The 22,269-nt window shown below is 41.0% G+C and overlaps 1 pseudogene across 1 annotated transcript; it reads left to right on the top strand.

The window, feature by feature from the left end:
• Positions 1-2,626: 2,626 nt before the first annotated feature.
• Positions 2,627-20,591, top strand: LOC308522532 (large ribosomal subunit protein uL16-like; annotated as a pseudogene). Its single transcript has 2 exons — positions 2,627-2,779; positions 20,014-20,591. The product of its transcript is annotated as a large ribosomal subunit protein uL16-like (transcript).
• Positions 20,592-22,269: the final 1,678 nt, after the last annotated feature.

The raw sequence follows: 22,269 nt of genomic DNA, 5'->3' as shown, positions 1-22,269 counted from the left end.
CCCTACTTTCCTTCTGGGGATTAATAGTTTGATCGCTGTTTCTCTGTCTTAAAGCTATCTTTAAATAAAATTATTAGTTTTTGCCGAAACCGGTTTGGCTCAGTGGATAGAGTGTCGGCCTGCGGACTGAGGGGTCCCGAGTTCGATTCCGGTCAAGGGCATGTGCCTGGGCTGCGGGCACATCCCCAGTGGGAGATGTGCAGGAGGCGGCTGGTCGGTGTTTCTCTCCCATCGATGTTTCTGGCTCTCTGTCTCTCTCCCTTCCTCTCTGTAAAAAATCGATGAAATATATTTAAAAAAAAAATTATTAGTTTTCATTTTTAAGGATAATGCAAATTAGAAAGGGCTCTGAGGATTTATGTGTAACAATATAAATGTGAGTGAACAAAGTGCTCATGGCATAAACTCATGTATAGGCTTGCTTCTCCCCATCCCCTCCCCAAATTCATACTTGTGAAGGTGGGAAGGGCAAGGGGACAGGAAGGAATAAAAGGAGGGCACTCAGGACATTTAAGCTTAATAAGGGCAGAGAAGTTCAAGGAAGTGCAATTGCAGAAGAATACTTAAACCATTTTCTGTTTAGATTATTCTCTATAAATATTCTTTATTCAATGAGTTCCTGCAGTTGTTCCACACAAAACATTAAGTATATCAAAGGAAAAGCATCTCCTCAAAGAGTGAGGAAAGCAAAGACGATATATTTCTAGACAGTGCTCCCAGGAGAAGATGCCACCACTAGGGAGCAGCAGAGGTTGTCCCTTGGGTCATCAGCATCAACACAGAATCTCAAAGATAACCAACTACGTTTGTAGATAACCAACTAGTTATGCTTTCCACTTAATGAGTTGCTCTTCTCATTTATTTTCATTATAATGCAATGAGGGAAATTCTATTCTTACCCCCATTTTTCAGATGCAGAATGTGAGGACCTGTAGAAGCTCAAGGTCACAGTGCTAGGACGTGGTAGAGTTGGAATTGTGTTTCCCCACTCCAAAGTCTGTGCTCAGTTTAATACATATTGAGAGAGCTAAGAATAAAAGACACTCTTCTGGGAGCATAAATTGCAGCCTAAAAGGAGCAATCTCTGAATTTTTCAATTCTAAGGTAAACTATTGGTTTTATTTATTTATTTATTTATTTATTTATTTATTTATTTATTTATTTATTTCCTCATCTGAGGATATTTTTCCATTCATTTTTAGGAGAGTAGAAGAGAGAGGGAAAGACAGAGAGAAACATCCATTGATAAGAGAGAAACACATTGATTGGTTGCCTCCTGCACAAACTCCAAGGACATAGGCTGGAGAGGAGCAACCTACAACCAAGGTACATGCCCTTGACTGGAATCAAGTTTTTTATTGTTGAGTAGGAGAGGGATAACACTCCATATTAATTTTAAGTTGGATTCCAATTTTATAAAATGATAATATGAAAAAGAAAGTGTACTATAAACTTTAGGAAATATTGTATACAAATAATCCAAGTTTATATGTTGGTCTGTGTTCATATTTATGTATGTGTTGATAATCTTTTAAAGAAAGTGGTACAGTGGTCTGTATTCTCCTTATTCTTGGTCTTATCTTTCTAATTCTCCCTCTTCGTATTTCATACTAAAGTGCATTTATCTTATACCTTACTGCCTTAGGGCCAGTTCTCATTTGAAATCTTAAAGTGATGTTTACCAGATGATCCCTGATTCACTAGCAAAGTTAAGGAAGGACCCTATGGTTTCCTTCCCTTTTCTAAAGCATTATTTTTTCCTTTAAAACAACAACAACAACAACAAAAAACAATACCCTATTTCATATCAGGTAATAGTGGTGATTAGTGTTAAAAGAGAAGATATTTTGCTGGAGCAGGAATTTGATACATCGCTCAATAACACTGTGGAGGTGATACACTCTCCACCCTTATGCTGCATCCTTAAGAAGGACCACCTCTTTCTTGTCTTAATGTATTTCCACCTGCCAAGTTGCCACACATAGGAAATATGATCGCTTTGGACTAGTGCTTTTGTAGGGCTGAGAAACCATGGGCTAATATCAAAATGAAGGAACTCGATTAGATCATTTGAAAGATTTACTCATTCAACAAGCATTTATAGAATACCCACTATGTAACTTGCACTGGGTTGCCATTGGGAACATTAAGACAAGCAAATAGTTTTCAGACAAAAAAAAAACATACACAAAAAAAAACAACCCAAAAACTTTTCAATGACACCTGGTAAAATCAAGATGGTGCCAACATTAAATGCAAAATGTGTCAGTAACTTGGCAGAAAATCCTTCCTCCCAGCTTCCTTATGTAAGCAACTAAGAGTGAAATACTGTTTAACAAATAGTTCATTATCAATCCTCTTGGTGGTACACAGGAAGTTACTGTGCAGAAAATCATGGAAATTGATGAAAAGGTTTGTGGTACTAAGCCTCCAAAATAGTCCCCAGTGATGCCTACCTTCCAATCTTCCTACCTTTGTATGGCCCCATCTCACACTGTAGCAGGGCTGGTCTCTGTGACCTAAACACACTGCAGAGGTGACGGGCCAGCTTCTACCTTGGACCCTTGCTTTTCCTGTCTCTTGGTCACTAGATCAGGAAGCCAGCAGCCATGTTGGGAGCAGCCCTATGGCGAGGCTGAGTGGCCAGGCACTGGAGTGGTGTCTCCTTCTCCGGCCGCAGTCCTGCCTTCAGAGGTCCACAGCCTTAGCTGACAGACAGTCTGACTATATCTTCCCAGAGGCCCTGAGCCGGCACGCAGGTACCCTGCTGCTGGAAACTGTGAGGTAATATGTGTTTATGGTTTTAAGCTGCTATTTCTGGGTATAAGGTGCTATTCTGTGTGGCAGTACCTTCCTAGGCCCAAGATGGAGCTGCCCTGCCCAGAGTACCACGTCAGAACATTGAAACTCAGATAATGTTCCTGTCCCCTGTCCCTATAAAAGCCCTGCTTGACCAGAAACACAATAGAGCCAGTCAGCCGATGACCCCACTTGTCATTTTGTTATCAGGGAGTTGATGAAACCTTGGTTTTTATCTTCTTGAAGAAAAGATTTCAATCAATAGACAAAGTGTAGCAAAGTAAGTATGAATTTATTGACCACAACAAAGATATACTTAGGGCAGTGAAACAAGAAAGGGCATAGAAGAAGCCACAGGAGAGCTCAGGCTGGGCTGCCCTAGCTCACTGGGAAGTCAGAGAACAGGTTGCCTTGGAGACCAGTCCAGGCCCCTGATGAGCTGCCACTGTCCATTGCTATCCTGATTGTAAGTCTTACGGTGTCTCTTAGAGGGAAGAAGAGGGAAAGGAATGGCCTGGCGTGCTTTCCTGGCAGAGAGTCTGCACTGGGTCCTTCATCCTGTGAATGTTTATCTCTCTGGCAGGTGGAAATCTTAGGGGAGGTCTCAGGGGAGGGTCTCAGCAGCTTTCCAGGTGTGCTCTTCCAGGGTCTGTTCTCCACTGATTGGTTGGTGTTGGGCAGTCATTAGTCAATGCAGCTGATCCTTGGAGGCGAGGTTCTTGTTTTCCCAGGTTGCCCCTTGCTAGGCATCAGGACTTTCTGCCTTGGTGAGTTTCTGGGCCTGGTCCATCATCCTTGCTCTGCTCATGTCTGTCTGTCTGTAACAGTTTTTCATAACATTGATGAGAAAAACAAATTGCTTTCTGGCGGGTCACTGTCTGTGGAATTTGCAGGTTCTCCTCACATCGGTGTCAGTTTTCTCCGGGGCCTTGGGATTCCTCCAAAGAAGTGCCTGTGAGGTGAATGGCTGTCTGCATAGTCCCTGTCTGAGAGTGAGTGAGTGAGTGTGTGTGTGTGTGTGTGTGTGTGTGTGTGTGTGTGTGTGTGTGTGAGAGAGAGAGAGAGAGAGAGAGAGAGAGAGAGAGAGAGAGAGAAAGAGAGAAGTGTGTATATAGAGGACATCATGTGAGGGGGGTGGGGTGTCCCGAAAACTCTGAACTGGAATAAGTGTACTGGCAGAGATTTATCTGACTTGTTTTAATTAATCTTTCTTATATATATGCATAACTCACATTTACTTCAATGTTTAATATTAGAAGTGTTTAGAGCCTTTATTTAGAAGTTGGCTGATGTTTTTGTGACCAGAAATGTGCTGTGGGACCTTAACTCTTGATTACATCAATTTACATCAATTGGTATAATTGGTTTCCTTACATTGTTGTTTTCAAGAACCCATGGACCACGTTAGCCGGGGACTTCTCGTTCTTTCTCTGCCTCAAACAAGGTTGACTCTGAGGCTCCGGCCAATCGCATAGTTCCTATTTGTCTTTTCCTTGTTCTTTATTCTCTAGCCCAGTGGTCGGCAAACTCATTAGTCAACAGAGCCAAATATCAACAGTACAACGATTGAAATTTCTTTTGAGAGCCAAATTTTTTAAACTTAAACTATATAGGTAGGTACATTGTTATTAACTTAATTAGGGTCCTCCTAAGGCTTAGGAAGAGCCACACTCAAGGGGCCAAAGAGCCGCATGTGGCTCGCGAGCCGCAGTTTGCCGACCACGGCTCTAGCCTATAGAAGCTCTCTGCCTCCTGTCCCATGTGCAGTTCCTCAAAAGGAGACTGCCCGCTTCAGGATGTGTTAAAGTTTGTATGTCACCTAAATTGTCTTTGAAAAATCTTTTTTTTAAACAGCTTTTGATGACGAGGAATGGGATTTGAAGCTGACTACTAATGGCTGAGTGGGTAACTAGACCCACAGGCGTTCACTCTTCCTGTTGTGGTTCCCGAGGGCTGTGGGTAAGTCACTCTCAGATGTGAGATCTGCTCCAATATATGCAGCTCTCCGAGACAAACAAACTTTACCTAAAAAATATATATATGTGTGTTTAACATATAATATCCATATATTATAATGTATATATATTGAACCCTTTTATCAGAAAGGTTCTGGGGTAGTTATATTGAGAGTGTAGCTGTTAGGAGATTCACAAAGCCTCAAGTTAAGTCTGCAGCCTAAACTGCTGGGAATTTGGGAAATAAATGAAGGTAAAAAATTTGAACTGTTTTGACCATCAAAATCATAGTGGGACTCAACATCCCCCCTCTGCTACCCTCAAAGAATCTAGCCAGCCCTAACTGGTTTGGCTCAGTGGATAGAGCGTCGGCCTGCGGACTGAAAGGTCCCAGGTTCGATTCCAGTCAAGGGCATGTACCTTGGTTGCGGCTACATCCCCAGTAGGGGGTGTACAAGAGGCAGCTGATCAATGTTTCTCTCTCATTGATGTTTCTAACTCTCTATTCCTCTCCCTTCCTCTCTGTAAAAAATCAATAAAATATATTTTTTAAAAAAAGAATCTAACCACTTTTTATGACCACCAATCTGGCCAAGTAATTGTCACCTGCCTCCTGGGTTATTACAACAGCCTTCTGACTTTTTTTTTTTTCCATTTGTGCTCTTGTCCTTGCAGCCTATTCTAAACAGAGTGGCCAGACAGAAAAGTCCTTTAAAATATATACAATTGCCCTGACCGGTTTGGCTCAGTGGGTAGAGCTTCGGCCTGCAGACTGAAAGGTCCCAGGTTTGATTCCAGTCAAGGGCATGTACCTTGGTTGCGGGCCCATCTTCAGTAGGAGGTGTGCAGGAAGCAGCTGATGGATGTTTCTTTCTCATTGATGTTTCTGACTCTATCCCTCTCCCTTGCTCTCTGTAAAAAAAATCAATAAATATAAAAAAATAAAATAAAACATATACAATCATGATTCAACTCTGCTCTAAAACTTCCAGTGGCATTTTCTCTTACTCGAGTAAAAGTCAAAGTATTTGTAATGACCTATGGACCCTATGCCATCTGCCCCTTCTCCCCTGTCCTCTTCTACTGTTCCCCCTCTTGTTTGTTTCATTGCAACCCTGGTGGGCTCTTGGATGCTTCTTCAACATCTCGGGCATGCATCCACCTGCAAGCCTTCCTCCCTTACCAACCTCATCTTTCCTCATTGTCAACTTTTCATAGAAGCCATCCCTGACTCACTTTTCATTCTCAGTATATGGTTACTAAACACTCACTCTGTGCCACACACTACTCTAGAATCTTGGGGTGTAATAGTGAATTAACAGGCAAAAATTCCTGCCCTCTTGAAGTAAGGGGAGGCAGATAATAAGGGATACATATAATAAAGACATAAATCTTATTAAAAAAAAAGTAGAACACATGATAGAGGGTCAAAATGATGCACTTCAGTGATCAGGGCAGGCCTCACTGAGAGGATGATTATATATATACACTAGGGGCCCAGTGCACGAAATTCGTGCACTGGGTGTGTGTGTGGGGGGAGTGTCCCTCAGCCCAGCCTGCCCCCTCTCACATACTGGGAGCCCTCAGGCGTTGACCCCCATCACCCTCCGATCGCCTGATCGGCCCCTTGCCCAGGCCTGACGCCTCCGCCAGAGGTGTCAGGCTTGGACAGGGGACCCCCATCTCCCCCCCCCCGATCACTGGCTCTGGCCCCCGCCCAGGCCTGAGGCCTCTGGCCCAGGAATCATGCCTGGGCAGGGGACCCCCATCTCCCTCTGATCGCTTGCTCCACCCCCCGCCCAAGCCTGACGCCTCTGACCCAGGCTTCAGGCCTGGGCAAGGGAACCATCATATCCCCCCAATCCCCAGCTCCGCCCCCCACCCAGGCCTGATGCCTCGGCCAGAGGAGTTGACCCTCATCACTCTCCGATCACCAATCACCGGATTGGCCCCTTGACCAGGCCTGAGGCCTCCGGCAGAGGTGTCAGGCCTGGGCAGGGGACCCCCAGCTCCCCGCGGTTGCAGGCTCCGCCCCTGCCCAGGCCTAACGCCTCTGGCCTAGGCATCCGGCCCAGGCAGCGGGGACCTGCAGTGGCAGCGGGGGGCGCCGCGATCGTGGGCTTCGCTTTAGGCCCAGGCAAGGGACCCCTAGCTCCTGGGACTGCCAGCTTCGACCGTGCCCAGCTCCCATCACTGGCTCCACCCCTACTTCCTGCTATCAGTGGCCAGGGTGGCAAAGGCGCCTGATTCTCCAATCATGGCTGGGGGGCAGGGCAAAGGCGGCCCAGGGCCGCCTTTGCCCTGCCCCCCAGCTCTTAGCTCCCCCCTGGGTTTCCGATCACTGTCAGTGGCAGGGGGCTTCTTCCTGCTTTCCCTTTCGCCTCCCTGCATTGTGCCTACATATGCAAATTAGCCGCCATCTTGTTGGCAGTTAACTGCCAATCTTAGTTGGCAGTTAATTTGCATATAGCCCTGATTAGCCAATGAAAAGGGTATCGTCGTACGCCAATTACCATTTTTCTCTTTTATTAGTGTATATATATATATATATATATATATATATATATATATATCATCACCTGAGAATATTTTTCCATTGATTTTTAGAGAGAGTGGAAGAGAGAGGGAAAGGCAGAGAGAAACATTGATGTGAAAGAAGCACATTGATTGGTTTCTTTCTGCACAAACCCCAACCAGGGCCCGGCCCAGGCCCAGGAGGAGCCTACAGCCAAGGTATGTGCCCTTGACTGAATCAAACCTGGTACCCTTTGGTCCACAGGCTGGCACTCTATCCACTGAGCAAAACCGGCAAGTGCTAAGAGGATGCTATGTAAGGAAAGACTTGAGGGAGAAGAAGGAGCTAGCTCTCAGATGTTTATAAATCCCTTTCACATCCTCTCATACTTTCTGTCCCTTTTTTGCACAATTTCCTCTATATATAGCCTTATTACCATCTAATGTACTGTAAATTTTATTTATAATGTGATGATTTTATTAGCTTATTTTATCTCCCATATTGAAATAATGGAGTAAGTAGCCTTGAAGCCTCTGAGAGAAGTCTTTCTCATTTGAATGCATGCAAAATGTTGCTTTAAAGAAAAAATCTCTTTAAGAGAGAATAGATTTTGGCAAAAACTAAGTACCAAATAGACTTTAGAGAACCTGCTGCTTTTGATACAAAATCCTGTTGAATTTTGTATAGGAAATCAATCAATAAAAATACTTGACAGAAGGTAAGGGAGTAAGAATATTTGATGACATTCAAGAAATAATTCTCTCTCATTTCTCTGCCTTTATCAGATAAAACAGGAAGTCTGACTTCTTAAATATTGAGAGGGGATATGTTTTTCTGTGTTAAAAATTTTTTTTTCTATCACCACTTATTCCCTCTATGCTCTTTCACCTTCAACAACCCCTCCCCCTTCAATCACCACACTGTTGTCCATGAGTGTTCTCTCTCTCTCTCTCTCTCTCTCTCTCTCTCTCTCTCTCTCTCTCTTTTTCCTTTTTGCCCAATTCCTCCATCCCACTCACCATATACCCTTTCCCCCACCAGAGCTGTCTGCCTGCTATCTATGAGTCTGTCTCTGTTTTGCTTGGTAGTTCAGTTTGCTTGATTCCACATATGGGTGAAATCATCTGGTACTTAACTTTCTCTGACTGGCTTATTTCACTTAGTGTAATGATAAGTGAACATTCCAGGTCTATCCATGATGTTGCAAAGGGTAAAAATTTCTTCGTTTTTATGGCAGAGTAGTATTCTGTTGTGTAAATGTACTGCTGATTTTTATCCACTCATTTTCTGATGGACACTTGGGCTGCTTCTAAATCTTGACTATTGTAAATAACACTGCAATTAACATAAGGGTACATGTATTCTTTCTTTTTTTATTTCAGAGAGAAAGGGAGATGGAGAGAGAGATAGAAACATCAATGATGAGAATCATTGATTGACTACCTCCTGCATGACCCCCACTGGGGATTGAGCCTTCAATCTGGACATGTCCCCTAACCGGGAATCAAACTGTGACCTCCTGGTTCATGGGTCAAAGCTCAACCACTGAACCATGCCGGCCAGGCTACTCTTTCAAATTAGTATTTTGTGTTTCTTGGAATAAATTCCGAGAAGTGGAAACACTAGGTCTGGAAAGCAGTATGGAGTTACCTCAAAAAATTAAAAAAGGGAATCTGATCTTTTAAAGACATAGAAAGCCTATGGCAAAGAAGGGCTTTAACACTCTTAGAACTGTTTTAATGACAGGGAATTGACAGTTCCTGGATAAGCCAAATAAGTCAGAGTGAATTAAATATAAGCCAAGGGCTGCTCAGCATCAGATAGAACTCCAATTTATAACTATTGATAGAGCAAAGATAATTTTTCTGTATAAGAGAAACCCTAGTTATTCATATTTTGGTGAATGGTTTATTAAAACTAAAGCATTCTGTGAAATTTATGATCAACCTTTCTTTTTTAAAAAATCTTTCATTAGCTACAAAAAAAATCTTTGGCTATAGTTAGCTCTGGGTTTGACATGTTTCTATAGCCCCCAAGACATGATAAAGAATGCCATCAACCTATGAAATTTGGGGGCTATAACGAGTTATTTTGAGGCTGATGGATTTGTGCTGCTTCACCCAGATTCTTAGTAACCATTAGATCTCTCTTGTGATGAATGACACTGCATGAGTTTGTAAGACCAGCTTCATCATTTGGGGATCAAATCTGAGGCCTTGGTCTCCTTAGCATAGTAACTAACAGGCTGAGATAATTGGTCACAAGTAACAGTAAACTTAAAAAATGGTTATTTATGGTACAGCGAATATAAAACCTTAAATGACAAGTACAGCATTTGGCTTACTTGTAAAATTTAAAAGTAAGAGAAATAATAAAAAGAATATTGCATCATACTTTCAGCCATGAGGCTTATAATACTGAACAATTTCTTAAAGGAGTATTTTGTAATCCTTTTATATCCATAACCCCCTTTTTAATGGACATAAAATTCTAAAATTCTTTTGCTGAGTGAACTAGTTACTTTTCCATTTTTAACTCTCAGTCATCTTTCTATTATTCACCTGAGGAACATGCAAATAATTACAAGTGAAGTAGGCATTTTCATTCTGGCAGCATTTAAATCCATTAACTTAACCACATTGTCTTACCAGGTTGTTTACAGTTATCTAACATGTTATGATAAAGTATAGTCACTGTTCACTTGTTTCTCTTGGTTGTATTCAAAACTGAAAAATACTCTTTAAAATATACTCATAGTCTATGCTTAGTGTACTTGGCATATGTCTAAATTAACTAAAACATGTTAGATCAAAGCTGTATGACCTAAAATGTTCATCACAATCCTATATAATAAAGAGGTAATATGCAAATTAACCCTCAGGCTCTCACAAGATGGCTGTCTATGATCAGGCTAGCAGGGGGGTTAGTGAGGGACAACCAAATGACTGAAAAGCAGGCTGCGTGGGGCAACCAGGCTGGCGGGGGGAGAGGGGGCCATGAGGGGCAACTAGGCCAGCAGGGGGGGCAGTTGGGGGTGACCAGTCCAGCAGGGGGGGCAGTTAGGGGCAACCAGGCCAGTGGGGGGGGGCAGTTAGGGGAGACCAGGCCAGCAAGGGGGGCAGTTAGGGGTGATCAGGCCTGCATGCAGAGGCAGTGAGGGGCAGTTAGGGGCGACCAGGCAGGCAGGCAGGTGAGCAATTAGGAGCCAGCAGTCCAGGATTATGAGAGGGATGTCCGACAGCCAGTTTAGGCCCAATCCCCAGGATCATGCCTAAACCGGCAATCGGACATCCCCTGAGGGGTCCCGGATTGGAGAGGGTGCAGACTGGGCTGAGGGGAACCCCCTGTGCACAAATTTCATGCACTGGGCCTCTAGTATTAAAATAATTAACAATTCCTGAGGCATTAATATTAGCTCTTTTATATGCATCATCTTGTTTACTATTGCAACCCTATAAAGTAGCTTGTATTATTGTCCTAATTTGTATAGATGAGAAAATTGCTGTTGAGAGGGATTAAGTAACTTAATTAAGGTCATGTAGCTAATAAGTGGCAGAGCCAGCCAGGAATTGAAGCAAGTTTGAAACCATTTTCTTAACCTCTGTGAAAACTTAAATGTTCAACAACAGAAGAATGCTCATATGCATTACAAATTCCATACAATATAATATTATGCAACCACTGGAAATTATGTACCCAAATAATTTGTATTGACTTTGGAAAATATTTATGTTTTAATAGTAAACGAAAGAATAAGATACACACTGATATGATATGCCAGGCAGAAGAAATGATATTAAATAGATGTATGATATTAAATAGATGATATGATCCTGTATAATAAAACCCTAATATGCAAATTGGCTGAATGGCAGAATGACCAGTCACTGTGATGTGCACTGACCACCAGGAGGCAGATGCTCAATGCAGGAGCTGCCCCCAGTCCACAGGCTCCTACCGGCGGCAGCAGCAGTGGGGGGCGGGCTGCGCCAGGCCAGCCAAGGCAGGTGTCAGTGGGGCCCCCCAATCACCCCACTGGTCACCCAGCAAATTGGCCCTGATCACCGGCCAGGCCTAGGGACCCCACTCATGCACGAATTTCATGCACCGGGCCTCTAGTATGCATATAATGATCTCAGCTATAAAGGAAAAAATGTATGAATGTCCATAGGGAAAAAAGGGAAAGAAGTACAAATAAGTATTAATAACGTTTATCTCTATATGTGGTAAGCCTATGGATGATTTTTGCTTTCTTAATACACATTCCTATAGTGAACATGTATTTCTTTTATAATCAGGAAAAGGGTAATAAAATATTTAATACTCTCAATATGGGAGAAGCAATATAAAGACTTGGCTTCTGTGATTAAAGGAATAAGTCCATTAAAAGGTGCAAAGCCTTCAATTTGAGATCTGTTTCTGATGTGTATGGCTATCAGGTGTTCAGACACAATGTAATATTCTCCTGCTTGCTCTATTCTCATCTTCTTTCTGCCTCATGTTGGAGATAAAGCAGAAAGTGTGTGCTTCTCGTTGGGAAGTTGGCATTTGAATGAGATGGCTGCTTTTCTCAGCTTAAAAAAGATAAAAGGAGTTATCAAGTAATGTTTTCTTTCATCTAAGGCTGTTGGTCCCACTCCAACAATTGGAATTGATTGAACTCTGGTGCTTGCAAATTTAAAAACCTACACAGGGGATCTGCTCCCTCTGAATTTTACAAATCAATGGATAAACTCAAAACAAAAGCCCATTACAGAGCACCTCAATGTTTATGTGTTTGGCAAGATAAACACTTGTAAACAAGCATTTTCAACTGTGAGCTTCAATAATAGCACTCTGAGGTCTGTATTAGATGTTCAAAACTTGCATAGAACCATAAAGATAGCACAAACCCAAAGGAAAAAAGTGCTTTTTAAAAAATTAAGTCTTCTGACCCATATTCTCAATTAAATTGTTTCATTCATCTAGATGAGTCATTTCTCTTGACTTTTAATAGCATTTTTATTATTGCTTATGGAACGTACCATCACATGAAACAGGTATGTCGTTGGTATTTAGTTAAATAGTGTTGCTTCATGGAAGCCTAGAAACCACTGAGCCAGGCAGAAGAAATGATATTAAATAGATGTGTCCAATGAGCACAATGACTTCTCATTAGTTTACTATATAGCCCTGAAGTTGTCAAATCTAAATCATGACATTACATTTGAACTTAAGTGCTTTACTGAGATTAATCAAATTGGAGAAAAAATTTAAAATGACCATATCTATCTGGAGTCAGTACTTTTGCATAAAAAATTATATTTCAATCAACAAACCTTAACTTCTAGATCAACATTTTGCAAATTGTCTTTGATGATAGACCAGGCCCCTACCCCATTCTACCACTGATTTATTGCAGACCAATACTTTTAAAAAAATATTTTTTTTATTGATTTCAGAGAGGAAGAGAAAGGGAGAGAGAGATAGGAACATCAATGATGAGATTCATTGACTTGCTGCCTCCTGCACACCCCCCCAATGGGGATTGAGCCCACAACCTGGGCATGTGCCCTTGACTGGAATCGAACCCAGGAACCTTCAGTCCACAGGCTGATGCTCTATCCACTGAGCCAAGTTTGCCAGGGCCAGACCAATACTTTCATAACATTCAATAAAATTGAAGTACTAGAATAATGGAAAAGGGAAAATAAAGGCACAAAATAAAGCCACCGATTTTTAATAGTTTTAACCAACATACAATTGTCGAATTTTCTAAAAGTTTTAAATCCTTACTCTCAATTTCTGTACTTATCTTGTCATGAACCAATAATGAACAATTTCCAGGACTGCAGGGCGTACAGACCACTCTTTATCGCTACTGTGGGTTCCTCTGCTCATCTCCAAGCCCCACACTGGTGTTTGGCTTGGGCTGGGAATCTGATTAGGGAGTGGAAAGAGGGTGACTTCTTTATCCTCACCTCCAGCTCCCCTTGAGAAGGGCTGCTGACCATAATTTTATCAGTGTGGCACCGAGATCTGTCACCCGCAGTGTCCTGAGGTTATTCCTGTGTTTATAAACACCGAGGCATGTGTTCCCAAGGTTCAGCTGGCTGTAGTTTCATATGATCACTTTAACCGATGTCAGGGGATCCCAGGAACAGCATACCCCGCTCAATCAGGGGAAAATATTCCTGAGTGTTTTATACCTATATGGATGAAACAGTTAATAGTTCTTGACAGTGGTCGGCAAACTCATTAGTCAACAGAGCCAAATATCAACAGTACTTCTTCAAAATAGACTCACCCAGGCAGGAAAACCGACTTCTGCACATGGGCCACGAAATTTCAATCGCACTGTACGCGCACCCGCACGTGGTATTTTGTGGAAGAGCCACACTCAAGGGGCCAAAGAGCCGCATGTGGCTCGCGAGCCGCAGTTTGCCTACCACGGGTATGACAATCATGGTCACAACAACGAAGTTTAAAAAACTTGTTAGAACCCAATGTAATTGCTGACACCCAGTACTTTGCTATGGTTGTGCAGCCAACTAAATATAATTCATTTTCTCCCAGGTCAACACAGTGATTCTTAAGGTCACCTCATGATTTAAAATTTATTCAACATTTCAAAGCTGCTTCTTGCTTCCCCACGGGTTGATTCTAACACTCCAGGGAATGGAGGCAGCCCACAGCCTGCAAGAGATGGGGGAGGGGGAGGGACACTTGTTTGGTCTTTTCAACCAGAAGAAGGCCCCATTAGCTGCCATGCTATTCTTGGCATAGTAAGCATGGCAATTGCTTCAAAAGGTGGGGAGCCGGCATTTCTGCAGCTGTTGCTGCTTCTCTCCCATCATTCAGTGGCCTGAAGATGCCCCAGAAGACAAAAAGCTATGATTATGTAAAAGTTGTATTTATTTTTTAAAAATATAGTTTTATTGATTTCAGAGAGGAAGGGAGAGGAGAGAGAGATAGAAACATCAATGATGAGAGAGAATTTGTATTCATTTTTTGAGTATTTATTTACTTTAGTGTTTTGAACTCAATCTGGAAATGTCTACAGTTAGCTATTTTGGTTCACTGCTTTTTAATATAATATGCTGCACTTCTTCATCTGTGACAGGGAAAAACTTTTGACTATATCTGCTTATGGCTCCTGAAATCTATATTTTGCCCTGTCAGAACTTTGATATTGGCATTCATCAAGTGATATCTTCTAGAACAGCAGAGACCCCCCTAAGACTCTTTTAAGGGGCTTACAAGGGAAAAATTCTTTTCATAATAATACTAAGCTATTATTTGCTTATTTAACTGACTTATTAATTAAGTAATTACTTTGAGAGAGAGAGAAACATCGATTTGTTGTTCCACTTAGTTGTGCATTCACTGGTCGATTCTTGTGTGTGCCCTGACTGGGAATCGAACCCGAAACTTTGGCATATTGGGGCGACGCTCTAACTGAGCTACCCGGCCAGGGCTTATTTTCCTTTATGACTCTCATTCTTTCAAGAGCGAAGTTTCCAGTGCCTCCATGGAGTGTGATGATATTATTGTTCTGACAGCTAATGGAGCATGTGCTTATATATTCCCATGTATTTTTTTTTAATCCCAGTCTTAATTTTGAATGTGACAACTACCAATAGGTATCTCCTCCATAAACTACAGTTGTTCCTAGTCTTTAATATTTATTAAGAGTATAAAAAGGTTCTGAAACCAAAAACTTTGAAAATGGACACAATAGAAGAATAATGTGGTTATTTGTGTTTACAATAAAATGCCAAGACAGTTTGGCCATGAGAACCTTAGGAGATTTTTCTTTTTATTACTTGGTGTCTAATATGCGGTAGTAGTCGGGTTATGAGCTGGCAAGGAAACAGATTTACCTCTAGAGACTCAGGAGAAAAACAAGCTTGCTAACACTAACACCTTGATTTCAGAACTTCTGACCTCTAGAATGATAACACATTTTTTGTGTGTGTGTTTTTAAGCCACCAGGCTTGTGGTAATTTGTGACAGCCACAGTAGGAAACCAATACAGACTTGTTTCAGAGGAAACAAGGATTTGTTGACTATCTGCTACGTGGTAGGCCCGGAGCAAGATTACATAATCAGGGACTAGGAGAGCTAGGATTCAAATGCAGGTTTGCCTGCGTTCGGAGACCTAACTTCTTACTAACCACCTTTATCCACCCCAAATAAAATGTTACACACTGAAAACTTATAAATTTATCAAAGGACAATGCTGGAAGTCCAGCCTAATGCGCTACCCCTATCAAGTAGATCTTTAGTAGCCACATGAGGGTACAGGATCAATGCGACATCAGGACCTTGACCACATTAATGATCTATGGCAACATGGATCATGCCCCCCAATTTAACTGCAGCATGTTCATTTACCTCTGAAATGTATGAATTGTTGAATGTCAAGCTTTGCCTCGTGAGAAGGAAATTCTACAGTGAATCACATTCAACACGACTGAGAAAAGATTATTTGCTTTTTTTCCTCTTAATTTGATGGGGAGATATGCTGATTCTTCTGGTCTTAAGCTGAATATTTACCTATTATATTGATATTCACCACCCGATTGTCTGTAGAAATATTTTAAAGGCAAGACTGATTTAAAAACAAATTATTTCGGATGGATGGCATTTGCTTTGGGAGGTAGCTTAAATGCAAACGAGGTAAAAAAAAAAAAAAGCTCAAAATATCCAAATATTCAGGGTAATGTAAATGCTTCAGAAATATCATTGATTTGGGGAAGCCGCATTGCTGGGTCCACACCTTAAGGTGGTGGTAGCACACAGGGTATCTCCATCTTCATTTTGCCTTAGTTCTACTTTCCCCTCACTCCATTCCAAACTGTTCCAAGAGTGTATGTCAGCCATTTCTGAGTTGATATTAGGCCATACTCAAGATCACCAAATCTCTAAGTAGCCACCTATTGTGATCACCGCCAGCTCTATTGTATTCCCCACAGTGCAGGATACATGCACTGAGGAGGAGGCCAAGCCCATGAATACTGGCGATTAGCATTTGGGTTTGCTTCCATTGTGCTGAAAACATTCCTATGTCTCTTTTGTCAAAGGCCTAACTGCCCAAAGTTCCCCCAGATCTTCTTACTCTAGTGGCAACAAACAAACAAACAAACAAACAAGATAAACCCAAAGAAGAAAGAGGGAGGAGTGGGATAATTGTTCTCCCTAAGACCTAAGCTGAAGTGGTCTAATGCTCTACCCTAAATCAGGTCTTCTTTCCCAAGATAGGAAGTGGAGTTTGGGTGGGAAGTGAGAAGAGGTTGAAGGAGTTAATTAGAAGGTGGGAAGTAGGGCCCTAGCTCTAAAGCAGTGATTCTCAACCCTGGCTGCACATTAGAATCACCTGGGAATCTTTTTAAAATCCTGATTTCTGGGCCTCATCCTCCGGAAATTCTGTTTCTTTGTTATGGGGTGGGGCCACAACATTAGTAACAAACAAACAGAATTTCCGGAGGATGAGGCCCAGAAATCAGGATTTTAGAAAGATCCCCAGGTGATTCTAATGTGCAGCCAAGGTTGAGAACCACTGCTGTAGAGCAACAGATGGTGGGGAGGTCATTTTAGTGTTATAAGTCAGAAAGGACAGGACCTCTAAGAAAAAAAATTTGCCTGGAGAGCATTGCCAAAGAAGCATAGGTCTTATGTCCATTTCTTACTTTGTCACTAGAAGTTCTCCCCCACCCCCTCAGCACCATGGCCCAACAAAGATCCTCTTAAATTAACATTGCTTTTCCTTCAGAATGCAGGGCAGGGAGCCTAGATCTGACCCCAGAGGCCAACAATATATATTGTCCACCAGGTGGTTCATGCCATGGTCATGACTGACCTCCCGGGCATGTCTAGGGCCTGTCCGCTCTATCCATTGAGAGATGCACCAGGGCTGATGCTCTTCTCTACCAGCCTTCCATGTGGCCTGTGCCACCTCATTCCTCCAGCGTTCCATTTAAATCAAGGGAGGCATAAGGCTTGCTGGTTTGCATTGTGAGGAGATGTATCTGATCGCAGCATCTGAGAGCACTGGGATGCTATGCGGCAGTGCAGCTGCAGGCATGAATCAATTAATCGGCTATTAGATTCAGACTCTCAGGCGATGGCATAGTCGGCTTCATGCTGACTTTGTTATACTAGTATATGAAATCCCCAAAGAGAATCATACCTTATCTAAACTCTCATTATATTTTATAGTAGAATGAATATGGATCGATAATAAGTTTTGTTCCAATATAACATTAGTTTTAAAAGAATTTCCCCTTTTTTCTCTTTCTCTATCAAGAAATAAAATTATAACCATAAAAATAAAGGCTTTCTACTTAAAGGGCTCTGTGTAAAGAAGAATGTTTTCCTTTCTAATATTAATATTTTGCTTATATTTTAAAATATACTCAGGTGATTTTATTCAATGTAGAATTAAATGTTTCTCAGAATTTGAGCTTACATTGGCATGTTGTTTTTTTTAAAATATATTTTTCTCGGTTTCAGAGAGGAAGGGAGAGGGAGAGAGAGGTAGAAACATCAATGATGAGAGAGAATCATTGATTAGCTGCCTCCTGCATGCCTCCTAATGGGGATTGAGCCCGAAACCCAGGCATGTGCCCTTGACCAGAATTGAACCTGGGACCCTTCAGTCTGCAGGCTGACTTTCTATCCACTGAGCCAAATCAGCTAGGGCCATTGGCATGTTTATTGAAAAAATTAACCTTTTTTACATGACAGTAAAATTAGATAATTTATTACTAAGATATAATAATTTTACTTTTTAAATTTACTTTTTAAAATTGGGAAGTACATCAAATATATAGAAAAGAATAGGAAAATAAAATTATGGAAACCCACTATCTAAATATTTACTAACCTAGCTTTATTAAAATAATATTATGCCATTTATACACTTGAATAATTTCTGAAGAAATGTTATCCTACAGATATAACTATGGCCATCTTTACTATTTTCCTCTCATCCAATTATCTCCCCTTGCTCTGAGAAGTAACCACTACCATGAAATCAATGTTCATCATTCCCATAGTTTGTATATTTTTACTATGTATACATAATAACTATATAGTGTCATTTTTCATTTTGTCATACTGTACATATCTTTCTCCAAACTGAAACTTAAACTCAGCATTTAAGAGTTTTGTCTTGAGGAACTTGGAACATGTATAGAGCTAGATAAACCCCAAGCCTTTACATTGGGGTGCAAGTTTCAGGTGTCACATAAACTCTTGGATTATACCTGCACATGTAGTTTTTTGAGAAGTGGGCCCATAGCTTTTACAACATTCTCAATTCCATCTTTGAACTGAAAAGTCTTCTTTCTTCAAAATTTTGAAATTACATTAATGTTCAAAGCTTTTTAGTTAATAGTGATGTATGATTAAAAAATTGATGATTCTATTGCTAGGCTTATTATTTTTTTTTCTTTTGGGAATGTCTTTAGTGATGTATTTTTTGAAGGCAGGAATGACTTAATAAAACGCATATACCATTCTGACCACTAGAGGGCACTAACACAACTAAAAACAGAGATGGTGTCTTGGAGTAAAGGAATACAAATGCCAGAGGAGTTGCTTCCAAGATCTTCACATATTTATTTATCTGTGTTTACAGATTTCTACATCGAGCTTCTAATATGTCCTAACACTTTCATGTTCAAATTATTTCAATGTTATCAGTCTCATAAAAAAACTTGCAGCAGGCCTGAAGGGGAGGCCTTAAATAAATGAAGTACACTACAGCTAGATTCTGGCTACTTATCTAGTCATTGCTGAACTTTTTTATTGCTGACACCAATTTCTGGTCAATTAATTTATATCTTTATTAATAAAAACCAAATAACATGGTTTAGAAGTTTACATACATACACAAAAATTGCCTCTTCACCAAGTCTTTACTAAAACTGCTTTGTCATAATTTATGCAACCCTTGTATGCATTCACTCTTCAGGAATACTGTATTCCAAGGTTTTCTGATTTCTAGTCAGCTAGGAGTCTGTTTTACTTATTTATCCATCCTTTTCCTTACTTGTTTATAATAAGTTGCTTTTTGAGATTTAAGTAATCTACAGCATGGAGTTTTTAAAAAATGTCATTTAAATAATTTTCTTTATTTTACTCTACATTTTCTCCCTAAATCTTTAATTTTGTTTTAATTATTTTGATACATCTCATAGTTATCTACTGAGGAGGTAGCTATTTATTAATTCATTTAATCTACTGAACAAAACAAAGATCCCTCTCCAAATGGAATTTACTCTGAGTGGCCAGATTATTATGACCACCCCATCAGTACTTCATTGGCACTTCTAAAAATACTGAATATTGAAAACTTCCTAAGCAAATACTCTCAAGGTTTTATTATTATTATTATTATTATTATTTGCATAACTAATTCACTTCATTGTACTGATGGGGTGGTCATAATAATCTGGCCAGTCAGTACATATTCTGTAGGGTGGGGGTGGAGCACATAATAAACAATGAACATAAGTAACTTGTATCATTTGTTAGAAGATGCTAAGTGCTATAGGAAATGACAAACAGAAGATAAAGAAATAGTCAGGAGTGGGGGTTGCAATTTTAAGTAGGTGGGCCTTCCTGAGAAGGAGGTGAGGGAGCTGGTCCCATGAATGTCTGACAAGAGGCAGACAGAATAGCTACAAAACAAATTCCCTTGGGTGTGCCACTGAAGATCCTGGTGTCACCATCGGCCGCCACTCTACCCGGTGTTAGGGGTATTGTGAGACCTGGCTGTACCCAAAGTCTCACTTCCGCCCAAGTGTCCCTGATGCCAAGATCCGCATCTTGACCGGGAGTGGAGGAAGGCAAAAGTGGATGAGTTCCCACTCTGTGGCCACATGGTGTCCAATGAATATGAGCATCTCTGTTCCAAAGCTCTGGAGGCTGCCCGTATTTGTGCCAACCAGCACGTGGTGAAAAACTGTGGTGAAGATGGCTCTCACATCCAGTGCGCTCCACCTCTTCCATGTCATCTGCATTAACAAGATGTTGGCCTGTCCTGGGGCTCACAGGCTCCGCACATGCATGTGGGGTCCCTTTGGAGAGTCCCAGGGCACAGTGGCCAGGGTCCACCTTGGCCAAGTCATCGTGTCCATCCGCACCAAGCTGCAGACCTAGGAGCATGTGATGGAGGCCCCACACAGAACCAAGTTCAAGTTCCCTGGCTACCAGAAGACCCACATCTGTGGGGCTTTGCTAAAATTAATGCCGATGAGCTAGAAGACATGATGGTTGAAAAGCAGCTCATCCACCCAGCATGCCTGGATCAGTGGTTGAGCATCAACCCATGAAACCAGGAGCTCGCAGGGTTGATTCCTGGTCAGTGCACATGCCTGGGTTGTGGGCTTGATCCCCAGTGGGGAGCATGCAGGAGGCAGCTGATCAATGATTCTCTCTCATCATTGATGCTTCTCTCTTTCTCTCCCCCTCTCTTTTCCTCTCTGAAATCAATGTTTTTTTTTAGGTTTTTTTTTAAAGGAGACAGAAAAGGACTGAGTGGTGAGGTGACCAAGCAATCAAGCAAGCCTAGTGTCTTCATGAAGAAAGAAGGGGTAGGCAGTGGGTAGACGAGGCTGTGGCTACCCCTTGAATTTCACCTCTAGGCCCTGTAATTCTCATACATTTTTTCCACTGAGAATTATCAAGTGACCTTGCAGCCTTGCACATGGGAATTTTCCTCTGAAGGAAAACAGAGGTAGGGAAATTTATCCCATTCAGTTACACATTTGCTTTATTTTTTTAAAAAATCTTAGTATCAATTAAATTTTGCTACCTAAAAATAAAATGTAATAAAAAACTTGTTGAAATAATTTAAACAATCAGGTCTTACTGCTGAATAACAACTCTGCATTTTATAGAATTTTATACCTCCTTCTTATGCGTGTTATTTGATTATTTCAATATTATAATAATCTCAGATAATCTATTTTATTATCCTATATAATAAGTGCAAAAGCTGAGGATTAGAAAAATGACTCACTGTAGCTGCTTTCTGACATAGCCAGTATTACAGCTTTCTCTCATATACTTTAAAAATGTACGTCTATGACTAAAATTTGATGTCTAAGAGAAGAATATCAATCTTATCTGCTTTTCTCTCACAAGGGTACTTTATAAAGACATATATTAAAGCATATTTATTCCTAATATTATGGAAGAGCCTTTGGAGAATTTTTACCTGGAAAATATGCATCCCTCCAACATTTAAAATTCAGAGCAAGGTTGTGAGGTGCATAGAGAAAACCTCATCATAGGGAAAATTTGAAAAACTTATCAAATCTTAAAACTTTAGAATGTTTAGTTTTGATCCAACAATTCTACAATTATAAAATTACTCTAAGGGCCCTGATGGTGTGGCTTAGTGGTTGAGCATCGATATATGAACCAGGAGGTCATGGGCACTTGGCTGGGTTGCGGGCTTGATCCCCAATGGGGCATGTGGTGGGCAGCCGATCAATGTTTCTCTCTCATAGTTTCTATCTCTCCCTCCCTCTCCCTTCCTCTCTGAAATCAATAAAAGTAAAATAAAATAAAACTACTATAAGGAAACAATTAGAGGTAAGAGGAGAGAGTTAGATTGAAGGATATTTATTACCTAAAATATAATAGGAAACAACCTAAACAAATTTTGTTATAGCATGACAATGGATGCTACACAACTGTCACAAATAATGCAACATATCATTTCAGTGACATGGAAGGGCATCCGCTATATAATGGAAGTGGGAGAAGAAAGCAGATTATTAGGAAAATGTAAGCTATCACCCTCTTTGATTTCAGATTGTAACTCTATATTGAGAAAAAACTGGAGGTCAGCAACCTTTTTCGGTAAAGGGCCAGATAGTTAATATTTTAGGTTTTGGGGGCCATTTGATTTATGTTGTGACTACACAGCTCAGTTGCTATAGTGCAAAAACAGCCATCTACAACATTTAATGAGTGGGCACAGCTGAATTTAGTTCCTGGACT

This window comes from Myotis nattereri (genome assembly GCF_964212035.1).
Source record: "Myotis nattereri genome assembly, chromosome: 7".
NCBI lineage: Eukaryota > Metazoa > Chordata > Mammalia > Chiroptera > Vespertilionidae > Myotis > Myotis nattereri.
Note: the sequence above shows the minus strand (reverse complement) of the source record. Positions and strands in the feature narration are given on the sequence as shown.